Here is a 20,963-nt window from a genome sequence, read left to right as displayed (position 1 = left end):
CAGAAAGATTTTGAGAGCTCGAGTTTGTGAAAACAAGCAAGATTGAAATTTACGGTTTATTAAAATTTGTAGTATTCATGAGATATTGATACTCCACAGCTTGTTGTCTAGGAGGCTGAACACTGCTGCTGTCTCGCTTATAAAAACTGCACTGAAGCTGCTGGAGGTATCTGGAGTGCACGGTTGGCTCCCATCTCCTGGGTTGTCTGAAGAAGTTGCTTTAACACAGGGGTAGGGAACCCCCAGCCAACAACCCTTTAATTGCTTCCAACACTGCAAGCATGCGCACTCAGCGTTCACTACTGAATGCTGCAATTTAGGATAATGTAGTTAGGCAGGTATGGAAGAGTCAGAATGTACTTTGTGGGCGGAGTGAGCACACCCTGCACTTAAGTCTGACCGATGACATCCGTAGTGACAGCCTCAGTCCTTCCTGTGACTTATATGCCCCCAGACCCCCTCTGTCAGAGGTGTGTCTAGGAGGGGGCAGGCAGGGCATCGGGATAGGCAGGGCATCAGCCCCGGGCACATCCAGTCAGGTCGCTTATTGCGGCAGTCCGAAGTGTCTCTCCCGACAGTTGCATTTTGCCCCCTGGACTGGGAGTGAGACGTTCAGAGGCAGCTGTCAAGCTTACAATCGGTTCACAGGAGATGCAGCGTGCCAGCTCCTACTGAACATTGTACTTGCGCCTTTTCACATGAGCGTCAGGGGTGGGGGAGTATTAGCGTGGGCGTCAGGAGTGGGGGAGATTTAGCGAGGGCGTCAGGAGTGGGGGAGATTTAGCGAGGGCGTCAGGAGTGGGGGAGATTTAGCGAGGGCGTCAGGAGTGGGGGAGATTTAGCGAGGGCATCAGGATTGGGGAAGATTTAGCGAGGGCGACAGGAGTGGGAGTTTTAGCGTGGGGGTAAGGGAGATTTAATGTTGGTATCACGGGTAGGGGAGATTTAGCATGGTGAATGAGGGTGATGGGTGCGCACAGTATCAGTAGCAAGGATTAAAATGTTCCGCAATACAGTAAGGGTTGCAAGGGTGATGAAATGTGTGCAGACAGTATGGGGAGCTTTGAGAAAGCACACCTTGAGTGTTTGAAACGCGTTGCCGCATACGCCTGTTTGTTTCTCCTGCCATGATTTTTTTACGATTTTGAACAACAAAAGTATGAGCTTTTAAGAAGCTGGGACAATCCTCATCTTTTCTCTCCTGACAGTATGGGGAGTAGGTGAGATGTGTGAGGAGGCAGTATGGAGAGCGAGGGGGTAAATATATGAGGAGACCGTATGGATAGCTGGGGGGATGTGACTGAAGACAGTATGAGGAGAGAAGGAAATGTGTGAGGGGAATTGTGTGAGGAGACATTATGGTGAGACCGGAAAAGATGGAAATATGCAGAGACGAGCTGTGGATGAAAAAAAGTCATCATGGAATCTGGACAAGATGAAGACGAAAAGAAAGAACGACTCCAATCACAGAGGTCATCTGGATGTAGATGTTTTTTGCAATATGGACTAATTCTCACTTTTACTTATGTTAGTAGCATTAAAGGGGTTGTCCAAGTTTGTGATTTATTTGCCATCATTCTATGAGACTTCAGACATCTGAATTCTCACAGTGTGCACTGCACATTGTCCGTATTCTCTAGTGCCGGCGATTTGCATACATGCGGTCACGTGCAGACTACACCTGCATAGTATCACTCAATGAAATTAATTGAGAAAGGCTGGACATGTCTAGTCAGAATGTATCCAGAAGTATACAAATCACATACTTGTGCGGACATCAACGTCCACTCTTGCCACCGGCAAGGGAGAAACCTAAAGGTGTGTAGTGCTTGCGCCATGAGAATTCACAAGTATACAGCCACGCATAGTGACTGCACACTTTCATCTCAAACCTGGATGAGCCCTTTAAATATAAAATGAAGACTTGTAGCATGCTAATCCTAACTGCATTGGAAGAGCAGCTCATTGGTACGTGACTGTAAGAGTGCAAATCACAAATATGCTCGGAATGGGGGAGGAGGTTGGTGGGGTAGGAGTGCAAAACTTAATTTTTGCCCCGGGTGCCAGAAAACCCAGATACACACTAAGAGACATACAGAACTAACTGCTGCGAGTTCTTTTGAAAATTCATCGCAAAGCATCAACTGCGCTCCAGACCTAGGCAAATCTGCAAAAGCAGTTATGAGTAGCAACAGCAATACCACCTAACATCGTCGCACCAAAGAAAAGCAGATCCAGCCATCGCATTAGGGATGAGTTATTTAAATGTTAGATCAAATGTAGCAGGATGAATTTTAAATTGATAATTTTTCACACCCCCGAAGGATGGTATAAATATCCAAAAGGCACCTGGCAGAAAAAGGGTCCCCTCCCCTGCTTTAAAGGGAACCTTAACCGCAGATTCATGCTGCCCAAACCATGGACAGCAAGCAAGCATCAGACAACGGCTGTATGATTTCATCCAGGCATGTTTTACTCAGAAACGCTAATGCAGGTCAGAAAAAAACCAAAAAAACTTTAAAAGCCCCCATGTAGCAAGATGAATGGGAAATTAAATCTAGCGGCAGTCTGAATTAATATTTCCAGCCTCAACCCCCTTGAAAAAAATTATAGGCGAAATTTATAAAAATAATTTAAATGGAAAGTTGAAATATTTGTAGCAGCTCTTTGTTCTAAACAAGAAATGAAAAAACAAAACAAAAACACATTATGTGAAAAATTGACATGCATTTAATTTTTTCCTTTCTATTTTCCCTGAGCTCAGCAGAAACAGCAAACAATCTAAAAATGGCATAAAAATTAATTACCATGTGTCAGGAATTTTATTATTTTTATAGCCATTAAAAGCCCATGTATATATAAAAAAAAAATCTGAAAATGTGCCGTTAGGAAATGGTTAAGCAAATCTACAATTCCAGACTACATACTAACTAAGTAGTGGCAACGGCGGACCTTCCAAAGAGTACAATTTTTTCCAAAAACTTGACTCCCTTTGACTTGTAACTGTTTAAAAAAATAAAGCCTATATGATATATATATATTTTTATATTTCGGCCACAAAGTTGTGTTACATAAACAATTTTTCTCCAAACAACCAAGGAATAATAAATGGACAAGGATCTGATGGCCCATTTTATTAAGGCAACCTTGAGAGGAGTTGTACTATTACATAACACTCTCCCTTCACCAGCTGCAACGCTCTGCCCAATTTTATTTTTTTTAATGGACTGCAGTGGCTATGCCATGACTACTGTACACGAGACCACTGCTGCCAATTACTGGGCTCATTGGCGGTTCACGAGCCAAGTGATTGGCGGAAGTGGTTATCTACTCTGACTCTGTAGTCATGTCATGACTGCAGCTGATTAACAAAAAGACTGGGGGAAACAGAAGAGAGCCGATGCTGGAGCAATGTAGGGCGAGTACAGCAGAGTTTGTGATTTTTAAACAGTTGAAGGGTCGGGGCAAATTTCTTCCTCCTTAAAAAATCCTGTTAACTTAGCAGAGGAGAGTTTTAACGGGAAGAAGTTGTCTAGACGGTCTGGCCAGATGGGGAGACGGTAGTGTGAACTACTTCACTATGAAAAGACGTCCCCTCTAATCTAATTTGTTATTATTTTGGGAATTTCACCATCCACGAGAAACGGATTGTTTTATTGGATGTCAGGTGTCATCCTACTTAAAGCCATGTGGCATCTGTTTTTATCTTAAACTTGCTTATTGTTCACTGAAGAAGTGCGTTTGTGGCTAATCCAATAACAAAAATATAAGAAGACCCCTCGAAGGTGAAGTTTTATTCAAATTTAGCAACAGATCAGAGTGACAAGGAAGCAAGATCGAAGCAATCCAATCTGTGTCCATGTTTCACAGATCCCCACTGAATTGTTTGGTCGAGTCTGATCCACAAACATCAGATTAGAACGCTGAGTTTCCGATCTCGCTTGTTCTGCAATTTTCACAGACGTATCAATATATCCTTTCAACTCTGTCAGGTGATCAGCGTTAAGTGTTCACGAAAACTGGTTGTTCTTATGAGCGATCACTCTCCATTTATCATCCCATGTAAACAGGCTGCGCAAGCTGTAAATACAGGCTTGTACAAGGGTCATTACATTTTTGCATTGGTCACATACATAATATATACATACGTAATAAGCAAAGGACAAGCTATTTCTCTCACCATTATGCAACGGAACCTTTTTGATAAGGGATGAAGGAAGGTGTATTTATAGTTGCAAAATAGGAATGTTTCCAGAGAGATCAACAATACCTTTGGTCCTCCAAGTTATGTCTAAATTGGTTGGCACAGATGACAGGCTACAGGAAGACTTTTTAGCTTAAAATATTTGCATACAAGTAAAGCAGGAAACTTTCCTTGCAGTATCCTTCCTCTTACCCTAATCGACTATGTAAATTCCATATAAAAAAAATTATCTAAGTAGCCAAAGGCTAAATATACAAGATGATAAATGGATTTAGTCAATTTATTCTGGTTTAGCCATATACATAGATTTCTGTTTTGTAGCTCAAAAGTAAGGGAAAAAAACAGCATTATAGCAGAAAGTTATAAACTGCTTGTATGATGCAGGCCATATACAACATTCAATAATTTGGGGTCTAACCAATATTCACTAAAAGTTAGCTCTGAAGGGCAGCCATCACAAAATCCCCTTTTAACTAAACATTTGTATAGTATTTGTACATGTCTGTATCTTTCCCCATTTGTGATTTCATCAACTATATTGGAAAAAACAAACTTCATTATATAACACTTAAAGGGATATTAACTTTTTTTTACTCTTCGTTATAAAATCCGCATAACTTCCATTTTGTCATCTTGAAAATGCATCCTGTTCCGAAAAGGAGAGGTAGTGGTTTTTTTTTGCATTACAAACAACCCGGTTACATTCTGCTCATGCTAAAGTATGTGGACAATGCTAGCACTGGAGGCATTAACCTCATTGGGCAACGCAAGCGCTGTCCAGCCAAAAATGTATTGGTGTGGCTGGGTCTCGTGGTGCCACGCAACCAGGGATTATATTTTCTAACAGAATAGCTAGTCAGATGTAATCCGCTCCACGCTGTAGTCTATTGGGCAGCACCACGTCCTATTTAAACTCCCAAAAGTCTTTGAGATTCTCTCAATTCTCTACTATTTACGCCTTCCTGCTTTATATTTGTTTTTTTTGTTTTTTTAAATAGATTTTTATTGAAAGCGAATATGAACAATACAATTTATGCATTTTCCAGTATATTACAAAATTTTTACATTTTCCAAACCCCCAACAATCCCAACAAAACCCAAACCTCCCCCTCCCCTGACAGCTCATACCCAGTTATACTTTGTTACCAGTATTGATGGCTCTTTGAGCCATTTGAATCACTTATGTCCGCTTGTTCTTTAGCACTCTCTTCCTTTCAGAGGCCCTCATCCTCCCATTTCCCATACCTACTATCCCAGCTCGAGCCACGGAGACCACATTTTATCAAACGTTTCTATTTTCCCACGTCTTTTGTATACCCCCTTTTCCAAATTGAGACCATGTTTAACATATTTCAGGAATTCACCCCTTGTAGGCGGCTCATCCTTGATCCAGTTCCTTGCTATTACCTTCCTTGCCATATATAATAGCCTAGCTATTGCTATCTTCCAGGTGTTATCCACTCTAATTTCCTCTACATGTCCCAGTATACACACTATCGGATCTCTCGGCACTCTGCATTTATACGCCCCTTCCACACGGCTCATTACCACCAACCAGAAAGCAACCAGTCTTGGACATGTCCACATCATGTGGTATATTCCTGCATTCTCAGTCTTACATCTCGGGCATTCAGAGTCAGCACGCAACCCCGCTCTGTGCAACACTTCCGGTGATTTATAGACTCTGTGCAAGATGTACAGCTGCGATAGTCTATACGGCTCGCTCAGTGACACACGTGGAACCCACTCCAACACCGACTCCCAGGTTTCATCCTCCATTGGGCCTAAATCTCTTTCCCATTTCGCTCTCGCTTTTAGAGGGAAGTCTAGTAAATATGCATGTAGAAGGTCCTTATAAAGGGTGGTAATGACTCCCCTTGTGGACCCTTCCCCACATACGTATTCCAGAACTATGTCCTCCTGGATCTCAATACCACCGCCCTTGTTTTGCGCTTTAAAGGCATGTTTCATCTGAGCATATTGATACTCCCCAGTCGGTCTCAATCCAAACTCCCCCTGCAGCTGCGAAAAGGACTTTAATCCTTGTTGTTGAATTATCTGAGCCACCAAGTGGATTCCTTTGGCCTGCCACTCCGCCAGCACTCCAAGAGCCGCAAACTCAACCAAATTATTATTAAGCCATATCGGTGTAAATTTAGTCAGCCCCGTAACCCCCCGAATATGTCGCAGTCTGGTCCATAATTTATGTATCAAAAACATAGTTGGGTATAATTTCCCCAATACTCCCAAGGAGCCATCCTCCAGACACTGCGCCACCGGTCTTCGGTTTGTCACCCTCTCCATCAAGTGTTGTACCGCACTGGTAGACGCTCCCCGCGCCCAGCCCTTCAAATGCTGGCTCTGGGCTGCAAGAAAATATAACTCAGGATTGGGTAAAGCCAATCCTCCATCTTCCTTGGGTCGCTGAAGCGTCTCCAGGCGAATACGTGGGTACCGCCTCCCCCATATCAGGCTTCTAAAAAGAGCATTAATCTGCCGGAATTTCCCACGTGGAATCCAAACTGGCGCATTATGTAGGACGTAAAGTAATTTGGGCATCAGAACCATTTTAATGAGATTAACCCTACCCACCACCGATAGGTGTAATTTATTCCACGCATCCACTTTTGCTTTAAGGGCGCCCATGAGAGGAGTCAAATTCCTATACAAAAACTCTGTAACTGGCATCGAGATCCATATTCCCAGGTATTTGAAAAGGGATGCCACCTTAAGCCGCCCCTCTCCCAATGGCTCACTTCTGCTCTCCTCCACCCCATCCACCTCGAAGAGGACCGATTTATCCCAATTTATCCTCAATCCCGACAAGGCTCCAAATTTCCCAATGATCTCGATAGCCCCATTCAAGGCTTCATCCGGGTCCGCCAGGAACAGTAAGATGTCATCTGCATATAACGCGATCTTCTCCTCAACACTCCCATATCTGAACCCAGGAACCTCATCCGATTGTCGGATCTTAGCGGCCAGTGGCTCCACAGCTAAGGCAAACAGAAGGGGCGACAGTGGGCAACCCTGCCTCGTACCTCTGGCCAACTTTATAGGCTGAGAAAGTTCCCCATTCACTCTAATTCTAGCTGTTGGTAGTGAATATAACAGTTGAGTCCATGCCACAAATTGCGGACCAATACCCATACACTTCAACACCCGCCAGAGATATCCCCACTCCACACTGTCAAACGCCTTATGGGCATCCAAGGATGCAATAACCCTTCGGCCACAGTTGTCAGACTTCAGCTGTAGGTTCATATGCAGCCTCCGCAGATTAACCGCTGTAGACCTGTCAGGCATAAAACCAGACTGATCCGGATGTACAAGGCTAGCAATGACGCTGGACAAACGGGTAGCTAACACCTTATAATAATAATAATAATAATAATAATTTTTATTTATATAGCGCCAACATATTCCGCAGCGCTTTACAAATTATAGAGGGGACTTGTACATACAATAGACATTACAGCATAACAGAAATACAGTTCAAAACAGATACCAAGAGGAGTGAGGGCCCTGCTCGTAAGCTTACAAACTATGAGGAAAAGGGGAGACACGAGAGGTGGATGGTAACAATTGCTATAGTTATTCGGACCAGCCATAGTGTAAGGCTTGGGTGTTCATGTAAAGCTGCATGAACCAGTTAATTAATTTTTTTTTTTTTTTTTAATATAGGCCACACAGGGATCGTTAGGTTAATGCATTGAGGCGGTAGGCCAGTCTGAACAAATGAGTTTTTAGGGCACGCTTAAAACTGTGGGGATTGGGGATTAATCGTATTATCCTAGGTAGTGCATTCCAAAGAATCGGCGCAGCACGTGTAAAGTCTTGGAGACGGGAGTGGGAGGTTCTGATTATTGAGGATGCTAACCTGAGGTCATCAGCGGAGCGGAGGGCACGGGTAGGGTGGTAGACTGAGACCAGAGAGGAGATGTAGGGTGGTGCTGAGCCATGGAGTGCTTTGTGGATGAGGGTAGTAGTTTTGTACTGGATTCTTGAGTGGATGGGTAACCAGTGTAATGACTGGCACAAGGTAGAGGCATCGGTGTAACGGTTGGTGAGGAATATGATCCTGGCAGCAGCATTCAGGACAGATTGGAGCGGGGAGAGTTTGGTAAGAGGGAGGCCGATTAGTAGAGAGTTACAATAGTCCAGACGAGAATGAATAAGTGAAACAGTAAGAGTTTTTGCAGAGTCGAAAGTAAGAAAAGGGCGAATTCTAGAAATGTTTTTGAGATGCAGGTAAGAAGAGCGAGCCAGTGGCTCTTGGCCAAGAGTTTGACATCGATGGTTAACAGAGAGATTGGTCGATATGACTCAGGCTTCCCCAGATCCTTATCCTCCTTCGGAATAACCACTATAATAGCCTCCCTCATAGATGCTGGGAGATACCCTTGGCATCCAGCCTCCTCCAGTACTAACTTTAATCTGGGAATCAGCACTTCCTCCAAACTTTTATAGATTTCGGCTGGTAACCCATCAACCCCAGGTGCCTTCCCATTAGCCATAGACTTCAGCGCCCGACTCAGTTCCTCCTCGGTGATAGGGGCATCGAGGCTCACCCCATCCTCCTCACTCAATTTCGGAAGACCCAGACTCTCAAGGAAAGTCTCCGTATCTCCGGCTGACTCATTGACCCTGGAGGAATATAAGTCCGCGTAAAAGTCCGCAAAGACCTTTATAATTTCAGGTGTTTCAGATACCCTGCTCCCCCCATCTGAAACCAACGAATGTACATACGAGGTACCACGCTGAGCCGCGGCTACCACCGATAGCATGTGTCCCACTGTTTCTCCCTCCTGAAAATAAGCCACCCTCTGAAACTCCCGCTTCCTTTCAGCTTTTCCCAGCAGAATCTTTTCCATACAATTTTGCGCTGTTCTCAACCTTTTCTCTGCCTCAGAAGTCCCCAGCACTACCATCTCGTCCTCTGCGGCTTTCAGCTCCTCCATCGCCACTCTCTCCGCCTCCCTTGTCCTCCTCTTACACCTACTAATGTCTCTAAATAGTAACCCTCTCAGGTACGCTTTCATTGCATCCCAAACAGTTAGAGCATCTGTACTCCCATCATTTAAAGCAAAGAATTCCGTCACCTCCTTCCCTATACCGTCCAAATCAATACTCTGTAACCAGTTAGGATGGATCTTCCATTCTCTCCCACTTGCGGTCCGTGTCCCCAACAACCTAACCTCCACCTCAATTGGACTGTGATCCGAAAGGGCCCTCGGCAGATAACGCACCTCTCCCACCATTGTGTCCAACAGGCGGTTACCCAGCGCCATATCAATTCTGGATAGCGTAGCATGAGCCGGCGAGTAGCACGAGTATCCTCTCTCCCCAACATGTCTAACTCTCCATAGATCAATCATGCCTATTTCACGCACATAGGTACCAAATGTTGTAGTGTGCCCCTCCGACCTGTTCTGGGTGTTCTTATTTTTATCCCAAAAGTCATCACAGATATTGTTCAAATCCCCAATAATTAAGAGTGGTAGTGGTTCCCATCGTTCCACCCTCTCCAACACCTCCCTGATCTTCTTACTTGAATATGGAGGTGGAATATACATTGCCGCCATACACAATCTCACTCCATACAATATACATTGTATCACCACATACTGACCCTCAGCATCCACGCATACTTTCACCTCTTCATACTGCACTCCCACCGGCACCAACACTGACACACCTCTTGAGTACGTCGAAAAGGTAGAATGATACCCTTTCTGTATCCAACGTCTATTCAGTACGTCCACTTTCTCCTGTATCAAGTGCGTCTCTAGCAAGCATATCATAGAAGCCCGCTGATCCTTCGCATACTGCAAGCTCGCAGCTCTCCTAGATTTATCCGCCAGACCTCTCACATTCCAACTCAAAATCTTAAAGCGGTCCCCTATTATGTGACTCATCATCTTTAGTTATGTCTTTACTCCCCGTTCTGAGCTGTCTAACTTCCCTCCCCACCCTTACCCCTACCCCCCCTCCCCCACGCCCCCCAATACTATACATTCTGCCTCTTATCAAGAGTGGGGCACCATCACCCATTGCGAACACTCTTGTTAACGTAACCTTCTCCTTCCGCCTCCCGCTACCGTTTATAACAGAATTCGGCGCAATTCTTAGAAGAACAATATAATTCAACCTGTATTAAATTACAACTGCAAGAAACTAAATAAACTTTTAGTACGCTGCACACCCTTCCTCCCTCGTACTTCTCCGCCGCATCAGCACACCCAGTACATTCCCTGAATAATACCCCGCTCCACCCTCCAACCTTCACATTTCAATTACCAGTGTACTGTCAGTCCATCTCTTTTTCCCCTTTTTGAAAGAATTAAAATATCTCCCGACTAACCCACCCCACATTTTCAATCTCCTTTTCCTTTAAGCTTTTTAGCATTAAGATCTATCCACTGGGTAGCGTCCTCCGGCGTCTGGAAAAAATGAATCTTATCCAGCGCTACCACTCTCAGTCGTGCCGGAAACATCATGGAGTATTGCACTCCCAGTTCTCTCAGCCGTCTCTTGATACCCGTGAACATCATCCGTTGTTTCTGTACCAGGGCGGAATAGTCAGGGTAAATAGCAACTCTTTGACCTCCAATTGTCAGATCCGTCATGTCTCTAGCTTTCCTCAGGATAATGTCTCTGTCTCTGTAGTTTAGGATTTTGGCAAGCATGGTACGGGGATTTGCTCCAGGGACAGGTGGTTTCGGTGGGACCCTGTGGGCTCTTTCTACCGCAAATACTTTTGTCAGTGCTGCATCACCAAAGGTCTCAAGGAGCCAGCTTTCAATATACTCCGTGGGATTCCTCCCCTCAATTTTTTCAGGGACACCCACTATACGAATGTTATTTCTTCTGGACCTGTTCTCCAGATCCTCATTTTTTGCAGCCAGCTCCGATATTGCCTGAGTAAACTTCCTCTCCGCTTTCTGCAGCTGCACTATATGGTCTTCTGCCGTGCTCACTCTTTCCTCCACAGCCCCCACACGTTTGTCAATCTTCTGCAGGGCTGCATTTATCTGGGCTGTATCCCCCTTGACCTCCTGTATCTGCTGGGTCAGGGATTGTTTGCAGGATGATACCAGTGCAAAGACATCTCTAAGGGTGGGCTCTGCTCCTGACTCCTTATCTTCAGGTCCCCCTACTACCACTGCCATGTCACCATCCCTGCTCCCCTGTTGTACCTCCTGCTCCTCTGCTGGGCTTTCCTCCTCTCCTTCTGTGTCTGTGTCTGCTCCGGCATCCTCCTCTGCTTTTCCTGTGTTCCCTGCGGCCTCCACTCTAGCAAACTGCTGGAGCTTTGCCGCCGCCGACATTCTCTTCTGGCATGCCGCGTTGTCCTTCTCCGCCTTCTCTCTGGCGTCGGCGCCATCTTGGCTGATCCCAGCCTCGCCGGCTCCTGCATCTCTTTGCCTCCTCCTGGTCATATTTATTGACCTCGAGGCCGCCTCTATTCACCGCCGCACTCCCGGGACTTTCCTGCAGCCGGTAAGCGCCTTGAATCGCCGCTCAGCTGCGGCTTATAAGGATAAATTGAGCGTTAGCAGCGGGAGCGCTCTGTCACACGTCCGCTCACATGGACGTTCAGGCCACGCCCCCTGCTTTATATTTGTTGCTGACCTTGGTTTGACTTCAGCTTCCTCCGACCAGATGATTCTGCCACTGACCTTGGCAACCTGTCTGACCTCATTTCTGTCCCCAAATTGTCTTGTACCTGACCTTTTTTGTTTTGACCAAATAAACGGTCCATAGAAGCACTATTAAGAGATGGCAGGTTTCCATGTACAGTTTGCCATTACAAATCTCAATAGCTAATCAGAAAACCCATCAGTTTCCCATTGTCCTATTATATAACTGTACAGGTACAGCATTACTTTAGTACATTTTTGCCATTTAAATTTCTTTAACTATATCCTGAGGATGCTAAGCTATATACAAAAACTAATAGGGAGTTGCAAATACTTTCCAGAGTTGGGCTTCTATACTTACAGTCATCAGTGTAATATTCCAAACAGGGGGATGTTCCAAAAATAAATGGCTTTCAAAAACGTAAATCTAGATTAGTAATTTTGTGGAGAAACCATTAATTCCTCACATCAGGTGAAAGATTAACATCCTAGTGGAACACTTTCTTTCTAGTATTCTACATGTTTGACTTCACAGAATTTCAGACAAAAGCAAACCACAAAATAATTTAACGAAGACTATAGTACACCGATTGCTGCTTTTCAAGATGTAACATACTGATGCACCATATGGAAAGAAGGAATCTCAACACAATGAAAACAAGTCTCAACTTCCTAAAGACCAAAGAGCCAGGCTCTGCCATATTGTAGTTAGACATTCATCATAATCATCAAGCACCACTGAGCACAAGTTGCTTCATAGTTAATCTGTTTGGAAAGGAAATGGAGAAAAAAAAACAAATGCACATTAGTACACCAACATCTAGTTTCCCATATTATAACTTTTTGTAGAAATGCTCTTTTAAGGACATCCAACTTACTATTAATACTGCCACTCGTGGGTCAAAAAATCTAAAGTGAGACAACAAGAAGCAAAATGTATCTTAGGACAGCATTGTGCTGGCAGCAGGGATGCCAGATTTGTTACAAAATAAACAAGCAGAGACTCATGGTACATTACTTTAAAAAGATCATAAAAATTCATTAGGTTGTATACAAAGTGCCTTGTCGCCTCTCGGTTGACAAGTGGGGAAGGCTAAAGTCTGATCATTGCAATCTGCATGACTGAATCACAATAGAGAACATCACTCACGCAGCACAAAACCAGGCAAACACAATAAGTGTTAATACTCATGGGGCCACCTTTAAAACGATTTGCCATGGACTCTGGTATTCAGAGGAAAAGACTGCCAATGGTCCATTGTGTCGAAACCCTGACTCCCCCAAACCCTCCCAATATGTCCCATTTTCAGGCTTTGAGAACTTCACCTCTGTAAATGGGATTTAGATGTTCTGTGGACAGGGTGTGAGAAGCAGTATTGAAACTGCAGGGCAACTTCCCAAAAGTGCCTTTGTGCTCCCGGTTTTCTAAGTAACAGCAGGAGGCTTCCTCTCACTTCGATGTGTACAAACACAGTAGATGCCATTGGATGATGGGTCACTTAGTGGGAAGGAACCATCCTTCTATTTGTAACCTCCACATTTTCTACATCCAGCAGGCAGCTTCTAAGCTTTGATGTTCATTAGGTTTAAAGCTGTTCTCATCCATCACTGACACTAAGAGGTTCCATAAAGGCCTGGGAGCTGGTTCACCTCTTGATAAACTGTAGAGCATGAACCTAGAGTGCATGCTTTGGCCAGGGGAATAGAACCAAGTAGACAGCCACACATCTTAACTTAAAATCAGGTATATTTATTTTCAGTCCTTTAAAGAGACCTATACTACACATTGTGGAAGAGGCACTGGGGTGTTCAACTCTCTTAGTGGGAACATATTACACTTTGAAAGAAATTGTAGATATTTGGCAGTAAAAGAACTCTGTTGTACTAGAAGTAGAGAAAGCCTTTCAAACTGCATGCTATAATCAGTACAAACTAGAATGAAGCCGAGAAATGTCATAATTTAAGCCTTCTCCAAATTCATTAAAAAAAACAACAATCTGCCATTTCAAAAACATTACAAAAAAGGTCTACATATCTCCTACAGTGAAGTCAGTAATCTTACCAGTAATAAAGGAAGCCAACAACAATCTGCAATACTCCCAGCTCCTCAACTACTGTCAATGTTTCCACCATAGACCGCTTTGATAGGTGACAGTGACACTTGACCTAAGCCAACTAGTCATCAGTTGCCTAATTTGGGGCAATCATAAGATCCACAGTTTAATATCAACTTATGGTAAATTAACATTTCGGAAGTACTGAATATACCGCATACGACTGGCAAGAATTGGAAGTTGGAAAATCAACTTTGACAGTTTGTAATCTAAATCCCAATAAATGAAATTATTCATCTAAAAATCTCAAAACAACAAACTACTGAGACCTTACAGGGATTCATATTCATATATATACATGCATTTTACCTGGATGGCATAAAAGTATACCCAATTTCACAATACTAATCCATAAGCACTCTAGCACTGCTGGCCCATAGCTCTGCTGGCCTGTGTTTACACTGGCTGACGCTGTCAATGTGCGGTCAACAATTGAACAGGAAGGCAATATTACCTTTTGGCAGAGCTGAACAGTAGTAGAGAGAGGAAAATGTAAAAAGCTGCCTGGACGAGCCGTGATATTGCAGCTCGTATTTTCCTACTTGTTGGAATCACACATGCAGAATTTGTGGCCGTTTTCTCAAGCAAAACACAGATTGAAAACTATGAAGGAAAGACTGCTACTCGTCTTTTCTTTGTAGTGACCTCAATCTCAAGTAACTTATTTGTTTTTTTAAAAGATAAAAACACTGCAGCAAAAACTGCCAGACAAATTGCATATATATTAAGTATGGCAAAAAGAGTGATGTTCAATACCACATCAGACAGAACAAGGTTTTGTTTAACCCCTTAAAACTAAACCGATAACTCAAAAATAAACATAAGAATGTTTTATGTTCAACACTTCAGTGCTGCATCTCGGAGTGAATGAGGAACGCAAAAACGTGTTGAGACGGTGGGTGCCTGCACTGTAGGGACTCTGCAGTAATATTAGTTTCTAATCCCTCTGTCCTTTATGTCATAGAAATGCCTGCTCTGGTCTTGTGCTAATTGATTAACTATTCAATGAGGCAGTTTGGTTGTGGACCTTAGCAGATGCCTCTTATAAATTCTGATCTGGCAAGGGAGAGCACATGTGCAATATATTTATAAGTGCAATATTTCAAAGTGCATTTGCAGTTATACAGAGCAGGAGACAGGTAAGCTGTACCATGTATTCAAACAAATATGCTACTTGATCATTTGTAATGCATTATGTATTGGTCATATCACTCTGCATCATATATATTTGAACTGCTTTATCTCAATTCTTCCGCTGTCGGGATTCAAACCTGGCATCTCTTCCCTCTGAGTTATTCAGCTCACTGGGCAGTTCCTTGCTAAATCAGATAACTAGTAGCTGTGTTGTTCCTGATGGTCTCCACCCAGAGTACCTGTGTTTTTCCTTGATGATCTCTACCCTGAATTTCTGATTGAACATCCTACTTTAGTCTAGCTCCTTTCCACCAGCTGCTTATCCTCAAGACTTTAATGCTGCTCCGTGTACCGACCTCTGGCTATATCCTGACTACGCTACCTGCTGGTGCTGCCCCTAGTGGTTGTAATATTACTACTCCAACTCAGTCCATAACACCCCGCCCTCCAACACATTCTGTGCATTCTCTCCACATCAGCTCCTCCCTTCTACCATGTATAATTGATGCTTTGACATTTTTCACCCACCCCAAACCATCCATACCACCATACAGCACTCAAAAAGTTCATACAAATCACTGCAGCACCTGCTCTCTTTTCTCCTAGTTGCTGGCGACATCTCCCCCATCCCTAGGCCTCCCTCTACTAGTATACATAACGGTCTTCCAGTTGCATATAAAAACCCTGCTAATCTTCTTACCTTACAGTGTATGCCCTCTCCCATCTGTTAATTGTACCCTCTGGAACGCACGGTCAGTGTGTAACAAACTAACTTGCATTCATGATTTTTTTTCTTAATTTCTTCATGTTTCCCTTAACCTTCTGGTTCTCACTGAAACCTGGATCAAGCAATCTGACACCACTGCTGCTGCTCTCTCGTTTGGTGGGCTGAAATTTTCACAGGTCAATTTGCCACAGAAAATACCTGTAGTGTGTGGATGAGTAATTTAAAATCTCACCCACTTTGCTTCTGTGAAAAAACTATCTGCATTTCTTTAACTCCGTATTTGAAAGTCAAAGCCAGGAGTGAAACAATCAGAGGAAAAGTATAATAGAAACACGTCACCACTTCTCACCCACTCCTGGTTTTGGCCTACAAAAACTGAGGCCACATGCACACGTTGAGCATTTGATGAGTTTCCGATCTTAAAAAGTATGTGAACACATTCAGTAGTTGCAGCAAAAAAATTCTGCTGCAATTTATGTATTGACAGAAAAATGGTGTGTAAAATACACGTTTTTTGCTGCAGATTTTTTCTCACTTCAGTTAAAAATGCTGAAAGAATTGACATGCTGCAGATTTACATCTGCAAGGAAAAAACGAGCAACGTGTACATTCGGCTAAGTTCACATTGCGTTAGTGCAGTCCGTTCAACGCATACATTAAACGGACTGCGCCAACGCAAGTGCCGACGTTGGCGCAGCGCTAGCGCAGATGGAGCATCTGCTAGCTCTATCTGCGCTTGCAGTGACTGACCCGGAAACACTGCAGCCCGCGTTTCGTGTCCATCACTCAATGACGGCACATCGCTAGCGCACGCCCATTGTGGGCGTGCGCTAGCGATGCGTCCGCCATAGAAAGTAATGGCGGCGTTAACGGACTACGTTACACCGCGGCATAAGGCGGTGTAACGTAGTCCGTTTTAACGGGTCACACTAACGCAGTGTGAACACAGCCTAAGACTTCAGTTATCTCACTTTGTCGATACCAGGAAATCGTTCAGGCATTGTGACAAGACTGCACAGAAATAATCCCCGAAAAAAAAAAAGTAAAGTGGACACTAGTGATGAGCGAATGTGTTCGGACAAGGTGTTATCAGAGCATTCTCATGTGTTAACCGAGCGACTTCAGCTTGCTCAAAAACATGTTGGAGTCCGGCCATGTCTCGTGGCTGTTCGACAGCCGCAACACATATAGGGATTGCCTGCTTGTTGACACCTTATCCGAGCACATTCACTCATCACTAGTGCGCACATATCCTTAAGTGGTTTTACATGCTTTAATAAGGAGTATGAGTAGATACATTTTTATATTTTCGAACACTAATCAGAGATGAAAATTGTTTGCCAAGCAGCTATAGCAGAAACGATAGGAGGACAGAACAGTCACTCCTGTAATTTTTTTTATTTTTAATGCAGAAACACAAGTGCGAACTTAGGCTTGATACCTTAAATGGTCATGTTCTAACCACCGTATATAAGAAACCCGAAAACAAATCCAGCACTACAATTAACCACAAGGTTAACACTAGGCAGATACCTGAATTCAGTGAAGAAAAAAAAAATGGTTTGTTTGGCTCACCCAAAAATTATGCTTCCAGCCAGTTTTCATCTGACATTAGCAGAATGTGTGGCACATGGACTGGATACCAAGTAGTATGTATCACCCTGGATTTTCATGAACGTTAACTATGATAAAGCTGGCAAATATGGTAAAGTGACAATGTGTTTATTTTAAGTCTCTTTAGTTGAGAGGTGCCAGACACCGCATAAAGCACACGGCGTTAATCTACCTGCATGAGAATAAGCTTTTCAACAAGGGCAAGGAAGTTATATGGAAACGCTCTTAAACACATTTCATTTTAAAAGCTGGCGAATCCACAAATGCCTCCTCCGTTAATATATTACACTTTTATTTCTAAAAGTACAACAACATTCTTTTCATCTTTACCTGTCATGAGATTACCCAGATGAGGATGGATCACATATGTGACCGAGCCCCGGTGGAATGACATCACTCAGAAATGATGGATTGTGCGTGCCATTAGATTAGCTTTCAATTGCAAATGAAAAGGCAGTTTAAGGCGGCTAAACAAGGAAGACATTTTCTAATCACGTTATGCGGGCATGAAAAATCTACCATTTTTCGAAAGTTTTATAGTCCAAAAGGTCATTTTCTGCAAATAAAAGTATGAGAAACTGAGGCATTTCGTTGCCTTGTATATAGGTTACATTTGTTGCGTAATGAAGAGGCACAAAACAAGCAGTAAGTAATGAATGTGTAAGTTTATGTGCCCTTTATCCATTTCCTTCGTGTGAAGCATATTTATACTATACAAATTGAGAATATAGTTCCTTAAAGAAGCACTCCCACTAAGTTTTTAATTCATTAAATGTGTGTGTATGTGCATGTAATGCAGTGCGAGTGTGTTATATACACCGGTGCCCATCGCTGTTCTGCTCCTCTTCTCTGTGACGTCGCTGCTCTGCAGACTCTCTGGGTAACACTTCTTTGCGTCATCCAAAAGTGACTTTTTGACGATAATGCTAGGAAGGGTCAGAACAAGCCTCCATAGACTTTGATTATAAAAGACTTCATGATTAACTCCATGTTCTATGCATGAGCCGGCTAAATGGAATTGTGGTGATGTCAACTGAGAAAAGGAGAAGAACGGCACTGGATACTGGAGAAAGCAGTGGTAGGTGAGCATAGTAATAAACACACTACATACATACACAAATGTAATGCATAAACAAAACAAAAAAACACTTAGTGAGTGCCTTTAACTAGTCAAAGATTTACAGCACATTAAAAAAAAAAAGTAAAAAAGCACCAATTTAAACATATCAGAATGGTCTACGGCTATGGTCTAACTGCTTTAAAAGACTATATTAGCAGATTCTGCCACATGAAGACAAAGGCATTGTATGCTTGTTGTCACATAACTGAGGGCAACAAAACTGAACCCCAACAAGCAACAACAGATGAAAGTTGATAAGTTTGTTATATACGATAACCCATAACGAAAAATGATGTAATGACTTACAAAAGCACTGGTATAGAACAAAAACACAAATCAAGAAAATGCAGAAGAAAGAATGGACACGAATAAGGGATATAGAACTTTTATTAAAGATGAATTACAGAAAGATGTGTGTTCCAACACAGTAAACTAAAAAAACAAAAAAAAAAAAAAAAAACGTGCTGGTGGGTGAACCATAGGGAGACCCTCATATAGAAACAGATAGTCGCAAAGTAAACTTTAAATGCATAAATTCCACTACTGCTATACCAAACAAAAAATCATAAGGGTACTTAAAGGGCTTGGACCCCAATTAAAACAGAAAGTGTGCACACCTCCCGTGGAGGTGCTGCTCCAGAGATGTAGGAGCCGCTACTCTTGGAGGGTGACCTGACCTTTGTGGCATCATGTGCCAGCTGCAGCCAATGAGTGGCTACTGTTCGGCTGCAGCTCAAGCAGCTTTGATAAAATAGTAAAGGCTGCAGCCAAACAGTGACTGCCCATTGCAGCGGGCACATGAGACAATATGATGTCAACCTCTGGGAACAGCGGTGATGGCATTGCTGGGACAGAGACGCTACGGAAGAGTAAACACTTTTATACTTTCTTTGGGGTCCTGAATTGATTAAGCAGGGCTTGTTAGCAGTGGACAATCCATTTAATATTTTTGATCTTAAGTGTATAAGCCACCTGGTAATAACAAGGTTACCTCACTGGAAGCACCCTAACTAGTTTCACCTCTCTCTATGGCCGACTAGCTCTCAAATTAACGAAGACCGGATCCAATTTAACTACAGGACAGTATGCCTTTCATATACACCAATAATTTTGCATAAAAAGTACGGTAAATAACCCCCCCAAAAAATAAATCTTTAATTCTGCTTTCAGCAATTACAGAATGGTCTCATACATCAGAACAATCTGAAATTACAAAAGAACAATTTTTTTTTTTATTACCTATAGCACCATGCATATCTCCCAGATCAGTTTTTGAGGAACAATAGTATTGGATTAGTTCCCATTACTTTGGAGCTGAGCAGACTTAAGAAATCTGCAATAAATGTACAATACTACAGTAATTTTTAAAAAAGCTAAATTATGGTCAGATTTTAAAAGCCCCCCCAAATTGTATCCAATATCATAAATCAAGGATAGACTCGTTCCTTAGAAATGGAATTCCATTCCTCACAGCACTTCAGCATACCACTAAGCGACATTCTGGACCACGTATGTAAATAAATGTAATAGTTACAACATAGGGCTCTGTACTGTATATACAAAGTTAGAACTCTTTGATTTAAAAATTTCAACATGCTCCAGAATAAAAAAAGAATGTACAATTCCCAGTGCAAATCAAAGGTTATGACTTAAAACAAACTCTGTATTAAATGCGTACACTAGACCGTAATGGCAAGCAGAGTGGACTTACAGCCAGTATCAGGAAAATTTCAGAGGGGCCAGGTAACCAACTCGACCCCTCGAATTTTACTGATCACAGATTTTAAGTTAAAACCTTAATAGAAACATTTCCTACATAACGGTGGCTCCTGAAAATATACATTTTTTTTATTATGACTTGCTTTTTTTTAAACCACTGAAAAAGAGTACCCAGATAATTTTTCCAGTGCAAAACCCGACAGGAATTCGAGTATACTCCTCTGTACTAGAGATTGGGACCTCTACAATTAGCTGTTGCCAACAATACTCCTTTGGTACATTTTGTCTGGGCATTTAGTGGATGCTTACCATTTGGTACTCTGTTTTACGTATGTTTCTATTTAATTTACCTACTATATTATGCTTATGAATTAGATTTTATTCTAGGTTACTGTATATGCCTAGTTTGGGCAAAAATATATCACAATGGGCATATTACTATCTGGTATCGTTTATATCTACCGGTATTATTACTTATTTATATAGCACCATGAATTCCATGCTGCTGCACATGAGAAAGGGGGTTACGTACAGAGTTATAGATATTGTTTACAGTAAACACATTTACAATGACAGACTAGTACAGAGGGGAGATGACCCTGTCTTTGCGGACTTACATTCTACGGGATAATGGGGAAGAGACAGAAGGTCAAGGGTGCGGCAGCTCTGGTGGTGGCGAGGCGGCAGA

General features: G+C 42.7%; 1 protein-coding gene and 1 long non-coding RNA gene across 3 annotated transcripts in view; one reads left to right on the top strand and one right to left on the bottom strand.

Annotated features, from left to right (window-relative positions):
• DIS3L2 (DIS3 like 3'-5' exoribonuclease 2) overlaps positions 1–20,963 on the bottom strand; it is a 588,376-nt gene that overhangs the window by 145,865 nt on the left and 421,548 nt on the right. The gene's annotated exons all lie outside the window — the stretch shown is intronic.
• LOC138638050 (uncharacterized) overlaps positions 1–20,963 on the top strand; it is a 260,052-nt gene that overhangs the window by 159,206 nt on the left and 79,883 nt on the right. The gene's annotated exons all lie outside the window — the stretch shown is intronic.

The sequence above is a fragment of the Ranitomeya imitator genome, chromosome 5 (genome assembly GCF_032444005.1).
Source record: "Ranitomeya imitator isolate aRanImi1 chromosome 5, aRanImi1.pri, whole genome shotgun sequence".
NCBI lineage: Eukaryota > Metazoa > Chordata > Amphibia > Anura > Dendrobatidae > Ranitomeya > Ranitomeya imitator.
The sequence above is the reverse complement of the archived record's forward strand: the minus strand, read 5'-3'. Positions and strand labels throughout refer to the sequence as shown.